The sequence below is a fragment of the Cuculus canorus genome, chromosome 5 (assembly GCF_017976375.1).
Source record: "Cuculus canorus isolate bCucCan1 chromosome 5, bCucCan1.pri, whole genome shotgun sequence".
In the NCBI taxonomy this organism is placed as follows: Eukaryota; Metazoa; Chordata; class Aves; order Cuculiformes; family Cuculidae; genus Cuculus; species Cuculus canorus.
This window is the reverse complement of record NC_071405.1, coordinates 60,770,473-60,786,173: the sequence shown is the minus strand read 5'-3', so window position 1 is coordinate 60,786,173 and position 15,701 is coordinate 60,770,473.

Here is a 15,701-nt window from a genome sequence, read left to right as displayed (position 1 = left end):
AAGACTAAGGATTAGATTTTAATCTTATATATACTTATGTCAGATGCAGAATACAGAACTGATTACACTGTGGATTAGGCTAAATTTAAAAAAGAATATTAAGTTCTAGATAATGCTTCCTTATCATGTTCATCTTCCCCATGTGTAAGAAATGCCCACATTCAACACAATACACAAGACCCACTGTCTAGAGATTAAATATTGAGGAAACAGAGCCTCTTTGTAGGTTATGAACATGTTCAGTCCTACTGGAATAATACTTCAAATTTGAAGGATTACACTGAGAACGTATTTACTGTTGCATACATATGTAGGAACCTAACAATTCTTTACTTTCAGTAGTGTTTGACCAGCATTAATAGTCTTGATGACATCAAAATGACCATAGTCACAATAGCATAATAGCATAGTCACAATAGCATAGTCACATAGCACAATGACCATAGTCAAGCAAAACTGAAATTTCATGAACTCCAAAGGGTTTACAGTGCGATTCTTTTCAGGTATGATACTAGACACGAATGAGGTTTCATCTCTGTAGTGCCATAACTTGTAAATGGCAGAATTATCAACTTCCAGAAAACTGTTCAATCATTAATAATGAAATAACAGACTCAATATACAGGAAATTCACTCACTGTAAAAAGTATGAGGTAAAGAGAACTACCTACAGACTTAGTGTAAATTTGTTTGCCCTACACTGAAGTCAAAGAAAAGAGCTGATCAGGAATAGGATTTATGCCTTGCACTTAAACTGATGAAGGAATGGACTACAGGTTTTACAAGCAGCTCAGTGTAGGGCAGTGTTAACTGTACTGTTCCATTCTTGAGCTGCAAATTTGGTGATACTTTCATCATATGTGTCAAAGTATTTTAACGGTTTACTATTTGACAGACCCTTTTTCTAATAATGCTTTATGTAATATTTTCTAACTTATGTCAGAAAATTCTTAGATTTAGACACGTATTCTTTATGTAGAATAACTAGTGAGTTTCTATTTATTAATAATGATTACCCAAATTTTTCTCCAAGCAGCATGAATATATTCTTATTGAACAAACAAGAAACAAAATTATAATCTTCAGTGCAGTAAGAGTATTTCTAGATACAATTGAATTCTTCCAGTAAGAAGGTCCTCAGGAGGTAAAAATATCCTCATAAATTTCATGCAGTCTACATAGGCAAATTTCTGTCTGTTTCCTTCCCGCCAGGGAAAAGGAAATAGCAACATCACAGAGAAGTTCATATAACTTGCTTAGACCATATAACCATTCAAACCAAGAGTTTAGGGCCTTCTCTTCCAGAATTTTTGTTTTGTTATCACAGAAATGAGCATCTGGTCAAGAGATTTTTATCTCTTATTGTCTACTTAGGCAGTAATCTGACCTGTTTAGGGACAGGTGATGATCCTGCCCACCACAGGTTTGCGTTGTACTTTTGACTGCAATTAAATATGGGCTCTCTCATAACTGGCCATGTGTTTATGCTTAAGAATTTATTGATAGTCATTAAATAAAACGAACCATTTGCCGACATTTTCAGTGAAGAAGTGCAGGTCCATATTTGTACTAATGTACTGCTATTGACATTCAGCTGTTTACAATATCTTAACTTTTGAAATAGCTATCAGTTACTAGATTAACATTATGCTCTCTATTATTCTATATGGTAGCTAGCCAAATTCACATTTTGTTGCATTTCTATTATTATTACAACACATAGCCTCACCTGGTACCTGTTATCTTCATAAAGAAAATATATCTGCTCCAAGAGATTCCTTTGTAAGAATATTACTGAATTTTTAAATTATTCTTTTATGAGAATATTACTGATTTTTTTTTTTATGATTATTTCTTGCACTTCCCTATATACTTTTCATTCTTTTACCAGAATCACTCCCATTAATTAATTATTAAGTCAATTTGTCCCACAGCAGAATTTCTTATCTCCAATTGTTTGCTACCAATAAATGTTGCATTTGCCACCTACAGTTCTGGAACTTGTATTCTTTTAAGATAAACATGTTCAATTGGTTTCATTTTACACAGATTTTTATGAAAATCTTGGGTAAAATTTTATAACTAATAATCTTATGACTCTGGGAAGCACTGATACAAAAATGACATTTCTGGTGTTAGGTGAAGTATGTACAAGTAAAACAAAATATTTTTCCTTAATAGTTAATATCAACTATCATCAGTAGTTTATATTACAATATTATTTTTCTTAGTGTTTAACCACTGTAGAGTAGTATCTCAGTTAACAGGTTTACTCCAGAGTAAGTTCATAGTAACTTCAAAAAAATGTGAGATACATGTTGGTGAGCATTACAACACCTTAAAAAATGCTTATTTTAAGCCTCTGTGATTTCATTTGAGTGTTTTGTGTCTTTAAAAGTGTTCTATGGCAACCAGATTAAGAAATATTTGATTTTGACCACCACCTCTGAAGCAACACTATTCTACCTGGCTCTGTGTCCTGTTGTGAACAGCAGAGAGGGTCTGTGTTGGATGATGATTCTGGTCATCATACAGTGCTGAATTTTTACATTTAAAAAATATTTCATCTGCTACTAGTTGTGTCATAGTTAATTTTTCTAATGAACTGGAAGTATAAGGCAAATTTGACTTTTGGACTTCCATTTAACAGGAAATGGGCATCATTTTCAGGCTTGTCTGCCAAAATGCTTACTTGATATCCTCAATCAGTTTAAAGGATAGGAGTAATCACTCTGGCATGTTCTTCAGCGATCTTACTGTTTAGCCAAATGCTTAGTCACAGTGCAAGCCCTTTACAACTCCTACTTCATCGGAATTTTTGGTGCAACAGTTCTGATTTTAACAACATCAAATTATCTCCAGTTTCTTTTCTTTGATTTCCCTCTTGTGAATGGCTCTGTCCTTCAGATAACTCGGTTTCTATATGTTAACCCATAGGAGGACAGAGGTCACAGGGTGACTTTATCACCTGTACTTTCTCCTCTCTGATAGAACTAGTTCACATGCCAGTTTTAAATAGCCTCCCCAAACTGCATAATTGCCACCACCCACTGCGATCTAAGTCAGCTGTTGCTCACTTGGAGCTTGGCCAAAACTGCACCGCTGTGACGCGGAGCGTGACACACTGCTTCTCCTTCTGATGGTGAAATGGAATTTTAACAGTCAGCAAATCTCCTTAATTTGAGTCTCTCAGCTGAGAAGTATCAGTTGGAATTTTCACTTGAAATACCAACAATAACAGCAGAAAACCCCTTTCCAGTTCTCTGTCTAATCTTTGTTTAAACTTCTGAAGGTGTGCGAAGGCGAGGCTTCAGGGCAGTAATACTGCAGTTCCTGCAGTAATAACAGGAACAGTTGGTTTGCAAAGGAAGAAAAAGCACTGCTCATTAGTTCATTTTCAATGAACGGACAGCATCTCCTTAAGCAGTCTCTCCAGCTCCTCAAGCCTCCAATGTACTAAGTGGTGTTTCTGAAACACTTATTGCTGTAGCTTGGCAAATAGCAAAATTCTTTCTAATGATTATACTAATATATTGCTCATATCTAATATTTATTATTCTTGAAATTCCTTAGATCTAACCAGATGTAGAATGTTCTTGCTATGTGTTGCAATAAGAGTGGATGTTGTACTTCTACACATGAATGTGCATTTATTGTAGATTAATTCTATGTAAGCTTTAGACATGATCTTATAAAGATATAATGAATTTCAGATTTTCCAGTGAGTGATTATAAATAGAACAAGGTGAGGTGTGATAAAAAAATGGGTGAAGAGACCGAGGGATAGATTACGTGAGAGCAACTTGACAGTTTGCAGGTTTGGTGGGACAGCGAATATGTGAGGAATACTGACAGAGGCAAACATAGAGCAGATTCGCAAGCTTCTTTCTTATCATAATTCTGTCCACAGCTATAGCTCTTCTCTCTTTCCAGTGGAAGCATGTCTAAAAGAAAACAGTAACAAGCAGAATATACCCTGAACCACACACAAGAAATAAATAGCTTGTTTACAGAAGAGGTTTGAAAATGACAGCTTGCCAGAGTAGAAAGGATGACTGCTGCATCTCTTTGGAGACCCCTCCTTTCACCAAGACCAGTGAGTAAGTGCATAGCGCAGAGCACAGCAGCGCACACATATGTTCAACTGCTTCAAATATGCAGGAGTCAGTACACGGATGACCACAAAGTGGAGACATAACTGCAGAGCAAAAACCTCCATTTCATTTTTTCTTTTTTTTCTCTAAAGCTGAGTCCCAGCAGAAGTAACATTTGGGAATGCTTAGCATGCTTTCAGAAATGAACATGTACTCCTGAGAGAGTATTCTCCATCTGCTCTGGGACAGACTTCAAACACCAGCTGCAGAGTCCGCCAGTGTACATTTTGAAGTTACCTCACAGTACACGCTATAAGCATTACTGCTACCTTGCAACACTTTTTCTGACAAGCTATTTAACCTAAACACCAAAGAAGAAAGACTGTTTGGTTAGAGTATAAGTGGGCCTGTGCTACTTCCACACTGGAGGAGTAATTAATAAAGCAGCGATTTGCCTGAGATGGCATATGGACAGCTCATGCCACAGCTATGATCAAAGTCCACCTAAAGCTGCATTTTTGGTGAATAATATGTTTGTCTGAAAATCTTTGAAGAACTGCAATGATCATCTTTGCCCATATTACAGAATTCTGGGGAGCTTGATAAAGTTTTATGAAAACATCCTGAGAGAATTTTATTGCAGCAGTATATGAGTGCAAGACTTTTTTAATAGGCGAGTTGTGACAAAATCTCATGTATTCCTGAAACTTTGCAATAGCCTACCCCGGAGCATGAACTTTTCATGCTGTTATTTAGTTATGCCAAAACGGGGATACTCTATGCAAAGTTCTTACGAAATACAGTTTGCATTGAGTGAAAGAAGGGTCTTATTAAGCACAAAAAGAATCATATGGATGTTACTGTGTAGTGGCTCACCACAATACTTCAGAAAAATTAATCTTTTCAGGGAAACACACAAAGCAAAGTTTGTAATCATATGTGTTTATATATCTGTACACAAGCAATTTTTGTGGGGGTATTTCCGCCAATACTTTCTCATGCACCATATTTTAAATGATTTCATGTTGTTTTTACTGAGCTTCCACTGTCAAAAGAACCAGTTTTCATGGCCAGACTGGGGCCCTCCGTTCAGCATTTTTAGAGCAGTCAGGGGTGAGGGTATGGAACTCCCATGCCTGCATTAATAAATTGCCATTTGCCTCTGCTCTACTACCTGTTGCTCCCTATGCAGCAACAGATCATAAACTGATAGTAAATCAGATCTAGTATGTTTTCCTAACTTTAGGTTTGGGCTAATCTATCTAATAGTAAAAACATCTGGTCTAGTTTTGCTTTTATTCTGGTCTATACAGCAGGAATCTGATCACCGAGGGACCAGTGGAGTCACACAAGGTCAAGTTCTGTACTTGTATGGAGTTAATGTGAAATATGTGTGAATAATAAGGGGTTTCTTTATATTTACGTTATAACATTTTTATAGGCTTAACTTAACGAACCAAACTTTGATATTAAAACAGATTTAAGGAATAAATTCCAGATAAGTGAAAAACATGAACTACAATACAGTCAAGACAAAATAAAACTGGGCATCTGGTAACAAAATTATTTTGGTGTGAGATGGGCTAGACCCTTACAAGAATTTGGCACAGGGTCTCTGTTCTAAACAACATGATCTTTAAAGAAAATTAATGCTTGTGACAATTTTGCTAGCTAAACCTGAAGAAGGGCATGCATGATGGATACCAGCGCAACTACCATGAAAAATTCAATAAAGAAACAACATTTATCATGGGAAGTTACTTATTGTTTTGTACTTAATCTGCTGAGTTAACAATACTTAGAAAGACAATTCTAATCCCATGAAATGAAAGACATGACTCACAGAATGGTTTAATTTCTGTTCTCACATGAATTTTACAGTACTTCAATGCAATTTTGAAGTATATTTCAAAATTTTGGAGAATTTTTATCAACTTGACAGAAATTATACTTTTTAATTCTGTAGTTCTTTTTCTGCTGTCAAAGCAACTAATTCACTACTTTGTTTCCTTTGTTTTAGAAATATGAAAGAATCTCAGGATCATCCTGAGGCGGCATGAGAGAATATAAAATAAAATTCTTATAGCCTCAGGGTAAAAAACCCCTTTCCCAAATCAACAGTATGTTAGGGGACTTCTACTCCCTAAAGAAATGTTACTGTTTATGCACTCCTGGCTTAAAGTTCTTTTTTCACTTGGCTGTAGGAAGAGTGCATAAAGAGCAAATTACTGTCTGCAGAAATTAATTATTGAAATAAAGTATTTTTTCTTTTAGACTACTGAAATTAGTCCACAATGACATGATGTAAAAACCAATTGTCTTGTTTGCTGTCTTTGTGAAGGTGAAATCAAATAAATAAATGAGTGGGTTTCTGGCACGAGACTTCTCTTTGATTCTACCTCTGTAGATCTTTTTGGCTTTTACTCTACTTTATGCTGTGCCGGTAGAGGGGGGAGGAAGTCATATTTGCTGTAGGTAGAAAAAAGTTTTGCTTTGACATGTTACGTTTTAAAATGCACTCTATTTTTTTCATACAAAATCTTACGAAACAAGATTTGCCTCTGCCTCGTATGACTTCAGCATTGAAAATCTTGCAATTTGGAGTAAAACACCCCACAGAACTGCAGTTGGGGTTGCACACAAACACAGTGGGAATAAGAGAGATATCTATATGCAATGTAAGCTCTCTCACATGATACAGGATGCCCCAGGCCAGGCATCCAACATCTGATTTATACCTGACCAGAATATAGACCTTTGTTTCTTACTAAAGTCACTATTTTTCTTTCTTTGTTGTGATTAAAGGTATTTCTGCCTTATTTCTCTTGCTGTAAAAACCCATTTAGTGAAACAAAAGATTATTTTTCCTTCTATATTTTCTAATATATACATGGCAACTGGGAAGCCTATAAAGCAGCCATGATTTTCAAGTTTTCTCCCTGATATAGGTTATACAACTGTCTTTCTAGTTATCATCTTGCCTCTTTTTTGATTCCCTAGCATTCAGTGCGTGACTGTCTAAAGATATGCTTTAGTCCTTGCACAAAACTTTTTCTGAATATCTAACTTTTCTGGGAAAGGTGACTTTACAGCTAGCAACTGTTCCCAGAATGGGTATTTCCTAACACCTGAATGTTGATGATCTACATGCAACAGATGGCTTCTTCAAAGATGTGTCATAGAGGGCAATAGCCAGAACTTCCTGCTATTACCAAAATACCTCTGTGAGCAATATTGGTTCAGGGTTTTCAGATTGCCCTAGAACTTGAACTTGCCACAAAGGACAAGAGGTAACAGCACACATGCTGCCTTCTTGTAAAATTCAGGAGAAGCTCTGACCTCTACTAGCAGCTGTTCTTACAGCCTCCGGATGCTATGTGCTGATTTCAGTGCTTTGTCTTCATCAGACCTGACGATGGAGGAAACCTACTATACTCACACATGTATGTTGACAACAATATGTATTTTACTAATTATTGACAAAAGCCATTATTCAATTTAATAGTATACCCTAATGGCATCAAAAATCTGAAATTTCAGAACTAACCACCTCTCTTGAGTTGTCTAAGAAATAAAATTTATATTTATTTATGGACTCCTAGCTTCATAGTCATATCAATGTATATAGGAATTGTGGCTCATGCCCTTTGATAGCTGAAATTGGCATAGCTCCATATGGTTCCGTATTAGTTATGACTATAATTACAGTGGAAGATACAGCTCACTGTACCTTAAATTGCAGCTTTGACAACTGTTATCATACGTCTGCTGCTTGTTTGATATATTACTTAAAGCAAGCCTAAGCTGGTCACACCACTACTCCCCGCTAGGCATGTTAACAGTACTAACTTAAACAAATATAATACATCACATTCAGAAGCTCTTGGGACTGCAACAAGTGATTTCCCAAGTGGAAACAAAGATTCTGTTTATATCCTTATGACATAGGCTGACTTGCTTGAGAACATCAACTGTGTAGTACAACATCTTAGAGTTAGACTGTGGGGCTCCTGAATTTTATGTTAGACAAACTTCTGCTTTGCCCTGTAGAAGCCAGTCTGATTGAGAGCATTTCCTATTTAAATATAATGTTGCAACGTAGTCTTTCCCTAAATCCTTTCCCAATTATTTTCCTGAAGAGATTTATGTCAGTATCTCTCCTAACTCCAAAACCAGAGTTATCTATGTTCTTAAGCAATGATGATTTATCCTATAAACCTAAATATAGTTGATAAAAATTGCAGATATTCTTTTCATTTACAGAAATTTTGATAGATGACAAAGAGTTGTTTAACTGAAAAAGGAGAATATATCTCCTTCAGGTGATGGAAAAGTATATAGGTATTCTTACTAGAGGTTCTGTCAAATAACATTGTTTCTCAAATTGATGGTAATTTGTTGCTTTAAGCAGTATATGAAATATATTATTAATTTAATGGTACAATAGTTCATTTAAAGATACAGGATTGATTGAGTCCTGCTAAGTGAAAAGCTGTCACATTTATGTGTTCTTGAATATTCTTACATATTAGCAAAGAAAACTGACTTTATGAATGTAAAAACCTGAGTTTCTGGTCTGCTGGCACTGGTAAAGGACAGAATAGTGTCCCTTATACAAGCAGACAAGTTACTGAAAACTCAAAAATTATTGTATATAGAATAATTTAACAAGATGTAGGAATTCTAATTTTCACTTCAAGTCTTATATGTATTCTTTTGAAAATGGAAAAATATCATGAAATGAAAGCAATGACAAAAAAAACATTGGCCTCTCCTAAAAAGTTTGCAAATATCAGAATACCTCTCTTCTTTGAGTTAACAAGAAAGTGTTCTAAATTACCTTGATTAGAAGGAAGATGAGGAATTGGAAAAGAGCACCATTCTTTCTTCATCCTTATTTCTAATAATTTTCATTTCTTTAACTTTTCTGGCCTGTTTCTCCTGCCTGTTTTCCTTTTATCTTTCTTCTAACTTTTTTTTTTTTTTTTTTTTCTGTTCATTCTATCTGCTTGGCCGAAAGGGAAATGGAAGAATTACTTTGATCATTTTAGAAAGACTTCAGTAACTTTGGGTGAAAATTCCTTTCAGTATCATTTCCATTTCATAACGGTTCCTTTAAACATTAAATATACCATCCTATATAAAACTATCAAATTCTATTCTGTTGTTCCTTGCCAAACTTTTAAAAAATAATTCATGTGTTTTCAACAAAACTTCCTTTATTTTTGATGAATCCAAAGATCTTGCCGGGTAATAAATCAAAAAAACATAACAATGATATTTAGAAAGTTTAATTTGGAAGTGTATTCCAATCCAAAGAGCCCTCTATTTTACCTAGAAGGAAGGGATTTAAGTGCAAGGTCACTTTTTATTGCCTGTATCATCAGTGCTATGATTCTAGTGTATTAATGGATTTTGCCATTTGTGAAGTAACTGGTCTCTAAAATCAATAAGTATGCTCAGCTACTTGCCATTAAAATCAATCAGTACTGTCCTTCTGACTGACGTCACATCCAACTGTAAATATCAAGTAAGCTGTCACCTGGTTTTCATTGTACTCTACCTTTCAGAAGATAGATTTCTTCCGCCTTTCAGAAGATAGATGTCTTCTCTATCACTGAACGGTAGAAATCTTCTTAATTATTTCTGATATTTCCCAACAGAATCAGGACCTCTTTAGGTGGCAGAACTGACTGTCCACTGTCCCCAGAAAGAACTAAGGCCTAATATAAAATAAATGGTCTGCAGTTACTGATGTTTTATAAATTAACATAACTGAACAAAATGTTATGAAGGAAGACTAGAAAAAAAAATATATTTGGATATGACTACATATTTTTAGATATTAACCAGTAGAATTGGCTAATATCTCATTGCTTTAGTTTTGAAAATACGCAGGTCAGTTATGCCTGGATATGACTTATTTATATTGGGATTAATTTTGGAAAAATCTCATAAATGCTCTCTGTCTAATTGCTGTATATACAAGACAAATGAGACAAATTCTGCTTCATTTATTTCATGATAAATGCAGAGAAATTAAAATTATTTCAGAGGAATTGATTTTCAACTCTTATGCCCAGAGGAGCTCTTCGTTGCTAACACGAAGAAGAAAAGAACAAAGATATTAAAATCAGCACATATAGGACTTAATCCTTTCACTTTGACACAGGGAAATGCTAATTATGTGTGTGATAAAACAGACATATAAAAGCATGCATTTCTTGAAGACAGCAGAGAGTGATAGACCTATTACTCTTGCTAAGGCCAGTGAAGTAGGTGGGATGATTGGCATTCCAGTCTGGAAAAACCTTGTGAAGAGAGAAGTCCCTGCTTAGCCTTCCCTACTTCTAGAGTTACACTAGCCAGGATTTCCAAGTGAATAAGGGTCATGCAGTATTCCTGCTTTATCCTGGCCATAGGTAGTCTTTCATCCCCATTATTCAGTAAATTAGTTCTTCTACTGGACTGGATCAGATGCAGTCCTCCAAACTGATGCAACATTGCTTTGAACACATTCATGCTAAAGCATGATTCGTTGAAGATTTGCAGTTCAGGCTTGAGTTATTGGCAAAGCAAGTCTTTTAAGGACTTTACACTCTGGGCAGAGAGTTCTATATTATTCTTGTCATTTTTAGCAAACTTGATATTTAAATAAGATGTCAGAGATAATTAAAGATGTAGTCTCCCCAGTAGGAAAAAATACAGTTAATCTATTATTTATAATCTCCATCTCAATGATATGAGAGGATCTCAGATAAATGAAGTAAAATAGCATGTAATTTGATTTTGTTTAACATTTCGCAATAGTATTTGGATCTTCTTTAATGACTCTTTGACTGACATCTACATCTGCATGTCCCTAGATGCCAAAATACCTGAATAATTTTAGAAGCTGATTGCAAAATCCATATACTGTATACATCAGGCAGCCACTTCAATAAAGTTGTATAAAATCACTTCTGAAATCAAGTATCATTCACAAAATTCCCTTCGTGGCTCACTTCTAGCTCCAAATGAAAAATGTATTATATACCTGACTGAGCCACTATTGGAATCTTATGTCACTTGAATGCGAATATTCAGCTGGAATTTGGCTGCCGCATATCTTGCAGGAAATACCATGGAATTTTTTACTAACCTGTAATTTTTAACTAACCAAAGGAGATGAAATTTCTGGTGAGCACAGAACCCTATTACACTTTCATGGAGGATAGGTACAGTACATGTTCCGTGAAGAAAGGATCATAAAACCAAAACCCAAAAAATCTTGCAAAAAATATGAGTAGTCTTGCAAATTGTGTTGTGAACTAACTGAAGATTTGAATGAAAAGACGCTAGAAATATTACTTAACTATAACATTTATGCTCTCCAGACTTACCTTTTCATTTTGAAACATTGCAAAAATCTACCAGTAACAAAAATTCAGTATATTCAGTCCAAAGCTTATAGATTGCAAATGTATTTTTTATGACTCTAAGTAGTAGATGATGGCTTCTGGCTTTCACTGAAGCTCATAGGAAGAAGATCTCTGAGGTCACTGAACTTATTCAGGAGATTTTAGTCTGTTTATTCCTCACAGACACTGAAGTACCTTCCGTATTTTAAGGGCAACAATGCTCAATTTTTGTCTTAGCAGATATTTTTGAGACTAGAAGCATATTCCTGTGATACCCAACAAGGCTTCACAATTTTTCTTCACATTGCTGTGGCACTAAAAGATAATCTTGATCAGCTTTTTGCCTTACCCTTGATATTTACCCTGATTTTCCCATGGGAATTTAATCTTATTCCAGCTAATTAAAATGAAACTAAAACAGAATTATCATTCTGAAATAGCATCATGGTTTATTAGTGTCTTTAACTGGAGCTTCCTAGCTAATTCTATGGTAAATAGTAGTGCTTGTGTGCAAAGAGACAACTGTCTCTAGAGAAACTTTAGATAGAGAAGACGTATTCCTTAGACATGTTTCTCTTCAGAGATGAAGGTACATGAAATTCATTACTTGGGCTATGTGGTGAGTCGTATTGAAGACTTCATTTAAATCAAATCACCCCATAGACTTTATAATAAATCCCATTTCAAATGTCATTTTAAAAATTATTTCAAATGTCATTTTAAAAATTATTTCTCATTGAGGCATCTTTAAGCGAGGTTACCTCTTGGCCAAAAGCTCAATTCAATACACTGTAAGAAAATACACTGTACCAGTTTAGTCATCAGAAACTATCCTTCATGAAAAATAGGTGCTTTGGCCCTTAAAGCAGCACATCTAGAATCACACCAACTCTTTCCTGTCCTGAGTGAGTTTGCTTCCGAGTTAAATTGACATATATTGCGGTTAGGGATATCACTAGAAAACTCCGCAGTTTACTACAGCCCTCAGACTACTACTCATTACTGCTCTTCCATGTGGGAGGTGACAAAGCTCCATTGTGTAGCTCAAGGGTGATTAAAAGAGACTTCATGGCCTTGAGACAGCTAGGGAGGGAATCTGGGGCCCTGGTGACTTTTTGCTCCCTCCTTCCAGTTGTGGGCAGTGACATTGGAAGAAACAGACAGACTCAGTCTACTAATACATGGCTTCATGACTGGTGTCACCATAACAACTTTGGGTTTTTTTGACAATGGGAAGGCCCACACAGCACCAGGTTTACAGGCACCAAGTGGAAGCCACCTTTTTCACAGGAGAAGGAGGGTCTTTGCTCAGGAGCTTGCAGGGCTTGTTGACAGGGCTTTAAAGTAGATGTGAATAGGGAGGGGGATAACATCAGCCCTGTGGAGAAGGATTTGGGGGTGCTGATCGGTGAGAAGGTCAACATGAACTGAAAGTCAAGAAGGCCAACCACATCCTGAGCTGCATCAAAAGAATCATGGCCAGCAGATCAAGGGAGGTGATTCTTACCCTCCACTCTGCTCTCATGAGACCCCATCTGGAGTATTGTGTCCAATTCTGGAATCCCCAACATAAGAATGGTATGGAATTATTAGAAAGGGTCCAGAGGAGGGCCGTGAAGACTATCAAAGGACTGGAACACCTCTGCTATGAGGAGAGGATGAGAAAGTTGGGGTTGGTCAGGCTGGAGAAAATAATGCTCCAGAGAGACTTTATAGCAGCCTTCCAGTCTCTGAAGGGGGCCTACTAGAAAGCTGGGGAGGGACTTTTTATAAGGGTATGTAGTGATAGGACAAGGGGGAATGTTTTTACATTGGAAGGGGGAAGATTTAGATTAGACATTAGGAAGAACTTCTTCATGATGAGAGTGGTGAGGCACTGACACGGATTGCCCAGGGAAGTTGCAGGTGCCCCATCCTTGGAGATGTTCAGGATCAGGTTGGATGGGCCCTTAGGCAGCCTGATCTAGTGGAAGGTGTCCCTGCCCATGGCAGAGGGGTTAGAACTAGAAGATCCTTAAAGTTCCTTCCAACCCACACCATTCTATGATTTTATGATCCTATAATTGTATACATATATTAATTTGTAATTGTTATTATTAACCACTCAGCATTAAAGAATACATTTTTATATTTTAGGGCATTTTATTATTATTTTACGTTTTTTGTTTTTCACATCTTAAAGTCTGTTTGATCTTGTTTAGTTTATTATCTACGTTGGAATTGCTTTGCTTTTTGAAGCACAATAGGTACTATGTGTTATTGTGTAATTTAATTTTCTCTGGTCTTGATGAATGGTTTAAACTGCTCGGAGTTTTCATTATGTTTTGTGGTTTGTTAGGGTTTTTTCTTGGTTGGTTGGGGTGTTTCTACTAGTGTATGCTTCTTCCTCAGTTGCTTTCATTCACTCACAATCACTTTATTAATTTACTGTTAATTAATTAATGTATCTCTTTAGAGAATAACTCTTTTGGAGGCAATCCAACTCATATTAATAGTGGCCTACCCACTGTAATTAAAATCAATCTGCAGTCCTTAATGCAGTAATTCCTATCTCAACTAGAAATACTGGATCAGTAGGCAGGCATAATTTAGTTCATGAAAGGATAAAGAACTTCATGCTCTTTCATTTTCATACCTAGTAGAACAGTGGAAAGAATAAACTTTATTTTCAGCATTATAATCCATGGTTACTAATAAATTTTTAACTCATTCGGGGTACATTTCAAAGAAGAAAAGAAATTGGAAGAGTGAAAGAAATGGTTGTGCAAGTGCTTGCTCTTGCTTCAGTGAAAGGAACATTCAAATGCAATGGATTCTTTCTAAAATGAGTGTCCAGGCAGGTCTTAAAGATGTCCTGTACAACTTTCTCCAATGTTATTTGTTACCTATCACTTAAGTGTTTCTTGATCACTTTACAGGTTTAAGAATATTGGTCCTTGTGTCCTTGTTTACAAAAAACAAAAAAAAAATTGTAATTTCATACAGACTTCTCTTTTTCTTGCAATAAGCAGATCAGACACACACACACACATAAATTTAGAATTCCAGTGAACTGTGCCATATAACTTCCTTAAAGCATGTTAACTTGTAAGTAACTCTATAGACTTACATCCTCTTGATTCATATCTGCATAAATTAATGAGATGCAGATTGTTAAAATGTGTGTTGGGTTTTATTATCCTTGGCACATTCTGGTTTTTCTGCTTTCAGTTGTCTTGTGCCTTCTTGATTCATGTTGCTGGGTCCAGGTTCTCAAAACTATTTGTATGCTTGTCTTTATTGCTTCTAGAGTAAAAAGAGCCATATAAAATCAGGCCAAAGATCCATCTAGATGAGAACAGTCTCAGGTAGTGACCAGGAGCCAGTCTGATGCTTACAAAAAGACTGTAAGCTCAGGCAAATAGAGAAGTTTCACTTCTCCATTTCTGGCAATAAGGATCAATAAACAAGAGGTTGTATCCAGATAATAAAATTTAGTAGATTCTGTTGTTCAAAATCCCCACAATTATATTAAGCACAGTGTGCACAATTTTAATAATACTTGTTCTAAACATATTGCCAGTAATCTAACTGGGGCCAGTGTCCCTTCCATTTTCTCTTTATTAAATGAACATCTATCATACTCTTCTGTCACCCCTTTTTCAAAATACAGAGTCCTCATCTTAGTTTCTCCCTACCTGAAAACATAACTCTCATCTAGTTTCCTACTTTTTAATATACTTTTGTCTGATAGTAATATATCTCTCTTGATACTGGGGACTAAGACTGCTCACACTGTTCAAGCAGGCATTTAAGTACTCTGAGGTTTTGGGCTGTAGACCATATACACTTACTGATTTTGCATCAAGTCAATGGAATCAGACTTTAACAACTTGCAACAGTCTAAATTTATTAAGGGCTTGAAGACAAAGAAGGACTGAAATAAAGAGCAATCAGGCTTTGTCATGATGAATGCCGTATTCAGTCAATGCTTTTATATGAATTAAGTCTAGCACGTTGACTTGCATGTTTAAATTTGTGTCCAAAATAAGTGCTTTGTTGGACTGAGTCCCAGAAATATGCCTTCTTGAAAGAGCCCAGAGAGGTTCATCATCAAAAGTTCACTGCTTATAGAGATGCTGCCTAAACTTCGCAGTGAAACTCTGCTCACTTTATCCTTGAACTTGTGTATTCTGTTTCACCATTTGGAAACTCTCTCAAAATATTT